Consider the following 3,639-nt stretch of genomic DNA (forward strand, 5'->3'; position numbering starts at 1 on the left):
TAAACCTGCCCATGCAACTTAAATCTGGTCATGCACCACCTTTTTTGTCAGGAGTCCTGCACCATTCAGTGCCCTGTAGAGATGGTGTTCATTAAATGAACTCCCATTCCTAGTTTTATTTTGTTCAACCGCAAGCTGCACAGCTTATTGATCTCACACTCTTGCAAACTCAGTATCTGCGTGTCTCACAAATTTTGATGTATTAATGGGTATATTTTGAACACTGTTTAATGACAGCTTGAAAATGGGGAACTAAAGCACAGAGATATTAATGTCAAAAAGGTGCAGTAATGTAAACTACCCAGGCTGAAACCTTCCCATCATGGTACTTCATAGGGCTTGTCATCACCCACCATCTGTGTCCACAACAAAGCTGCAGCTGAGTTTAGTTTCAGGTACTCAGCACCTTTGCCATGCTTTGTGGTGTCCTGTCAGGCACTCAGAAAGGAAGGGCTGGCACCATGTTGCACCATGTTGCTGGCATCACAGGTTACCTGGTGGAAGAGGTGACACTAACATCTGATTCTCCAGTGTGGCACTGAACTATTTTCTCCTCAGAATCCTTCCATTCATTATATAACTTCTGTTTCTGTGTATAAGGAAGCTAGTAGCAACTGTCTTCTTCATTTTACATATTTGCTTCAGTCCCAGCACAGGACTGTTCAGGTTGCAGATCCATCAGCAGCAGAAGACTTTGCTGAGGAATGGTTCTCAAAATTCAGTTTGTCTTTAGCATGGACAAGGCATATCTTCTAATATCATACTCAAAAGGGATTGCACCATTTTTTGACATGTTTGCAAACGGGAAAAAAAAAAAGCATCCTTGGGTTTTGGGAATATTTGTTTGACTCTCATAAATTTTAAAGTATCTATAAATAGTCTTAAAAATAAAAAAACAATCAATCTGTTCTATAGACAGCACCAAGTAACTTCTTTTTATTGTATAATGAAGCTTATGATATAAGAAATTGTCATTGTTCTATATTAAGCAAATGTCTGCCTTCAGTAACTAGCCATAGGCATTTATTGGCACGGTATTAAGCTGTTTTTTTAAAGTAATCAATTTTTAAAACAAACAGCTCAGGGTAATATTTATTGTTTGAAGTCCATAAATCATGGATGGTGTGCAGGAAACTGAAATTGTGCTGTGCCTCCCTTTTGCATGTTGTATTGCCTGAAAGCAATTAGGTATTATGAGTTTGTATTATCTTATTCATGTTTAGATTATTTGTTAGAAAAATAACTGGGATGGTTTGGGGTTTGTTTAGTTTTGTTTTGTTTTTAGCTTCAGACTGGATTTTCTACATTAAAAACTTGTTCTCATCTGTGCTTGGCAAGCAACAATACTTTGTGTCATATAAAGGGAGCTGCAGTGTTTCAGGCAATTCCTTTTAATTTTCTTGCTGAAGTGCTTGCTAGACTTTATCAAAAGGCTCCTCACCCCTTAACAGACTCTCTTTAATTGGCCTCTTGCATGGTCAGTTAACATACTGCAGTGGAAACCAAGTGGTAAAGTGTGAACAACTGAATCTGGCACTATAAACTCAGTGACCGTGCTGAAACCTGTGGCTATTTATATACAAGGCAGTGTTTTGTCATGCTGATTTTTATTAGCACAGATTAGATACAGACAACTTGGTAGATGTCACAGATGAGTCAGAAAATGTTAAGCACGGGCCATTTAAAACATGCAAGTCTGCAAACAAATGATGGGGCTTGAAGCCATGTCTCTGTCCTTCGCCTGGCAAGCAGGGGCACGGAGCAGGGCCAGGCTGGCGCTGCCCCTCTTCTGCTTGTCCTACAGGACAGGCTGGACCATCAATGGATGGGGGGAAATGCACTGGTCTTACAGAAGGGGTTAATCTATCCTCAGGAAAGGTTTTACTTTGTTCTGTGCAGAGAAATCATAGAATAACAGAATACCAGGTTGGGAGGGACCTCAAGGATCATCTGGTCCAACCTTTCTGGCAAAAGTACAGTCTAGACAAGATGGCCCAACACCTTGTCCAGCTGAATCTTAAAAGTCCCCAGTGTTGGGGAACCCACCACTTCCCCGGGGAGATTATTCCAGGGGCTGGTTGTTCTCATTGTGAAAACTTTTCCTCTTGTGTCCAGTCAGAATCTCCCCAGGAGTAACTTGTACCTATCACCTCTCATCTTTTCCATGTGACTCCTTGTAAAAAGAGAGTCTTCATCTTCTTTGTAGCCACCCTTTAAGTACTGGAACATGGTGGTAAGGTCTCCCCTAAACCTTCTCTTCTCAAGGCTGAGAAACCCCCTTTCTCTCAGCCTTTCCTCAGGCAGGCTTCCCAGTCCCCTGGTCATCTTTGTAGCCCTTCTCTGGACCCTCAGCAGCCTGTCCACATCTTTTTTTGCATAATGGGGACCAAAACTGAACACAGTATCCCAGGTGTGGCCTGAGTAGAGTGAGATAATGACTCCTCTATCTCTGCTGGTGATGCCCTTGATGCAGCCCAGCATCCTGTTGGCTTTCTTTGCTGCAGCAGCACCCTGTTCACTCATGTTGAGCTTGTTGTCCACCAGGACCCCCAGGTCCCTTTCCACAGAGCTGCTCCCCAGCTGGGTAGATCCCAGTCTGTGCTGCATTCCTGGATTGTGATTTCCGAGGTCAAAGACCTTACACTTGTCCTTGTTGAATTTCATTAGGTCCTTCTTAGCCCACTCTTCCAGCCTATCCAGGTCTTCCTGCATGGTGGCTCTCTCTTCTGAGCTGTCCACTTCCCCACTCAGTTTGGTATCATCAGCACACTTCATCAAGATACACTTGATCCCATCATCCAGATCACTTAAGAAGATATTAAACAGAGCTGGGCTCAATATTTATCCCTGCTGGACCCCACTTGTGGCAAGTGATGTTTGGTTGAGGATGGCAGGAGCACTGGACGTGCCTGGACCATGGCAATGATCTCAGAAATGTTGCAACATGTAAAGTATCAGAGCCTTTTGGGGGGGGGATTAAAATTAATTTTCACGTTTAATGCATTTCTTTTACTACTTCCAAAGGCAATGTGAGGAAAGCTGGCTTAACAAGGAAGCAAAAAATGGGTGATGCCAGAGGAGGAACGTTTCTCTAGAGTTCTCTGGGACATCTCAAGCTGCTCTTTCTGTGGTGGCAACAGGCCCTAATATTTTTGTGTGGGCAGGACCACATATGCAGCACCAGTACTCCAGGTGCTATCAACATGCAAAGCTGCTACTCTGAAATCTCACCTTCCAAGTCTTAGGATTTATCTCCAATCTTAAAATGGTAATTGGCTGTTTCCTCAAGGCCAAAACAAATTTTTATCCCTGGCCATAATTTTCTGTTATAATTTTGGAAGACCTGACAGTAACAATTAACATTTGTTTTCTTTTACAAGCATGGTAAACAAAAAAGTTAATTATGAAAATTGATTGTATATGTCTGCATGCCTATTTATTCTGTCACTATTCATAGGAGTATTAAACATGCTGCAACTATACTTGTCCAGTTAAAAAAAATCCCACCTGTGCTACATATTTATAGAGCCTATAGAACTTTAGAGAGAAGTTGCTCTTACTCAGAGTGAGGGCATTGGACATTCCCAGCTCATCTATTGCCTTCCCCTTTCTAGGAACAGGAAAGAGTATCACTCAGTG

The sequence above is a fragment of the Tyto alba genome, unplaced genomic scaffold (assembly GCF_018691265.1).
Source record: "Tyto alba isolate M040663 unplaced genomic scaffold, T.alba_DEE_v4.0 Super-Scaffold_8, whole genome shotgun sequence".
Lineage (NCBI taxonomy): Eukaryota > Metazoa > Chordata > Aves > Strigiformes > Tytonidae > Tyto > Tyto alba.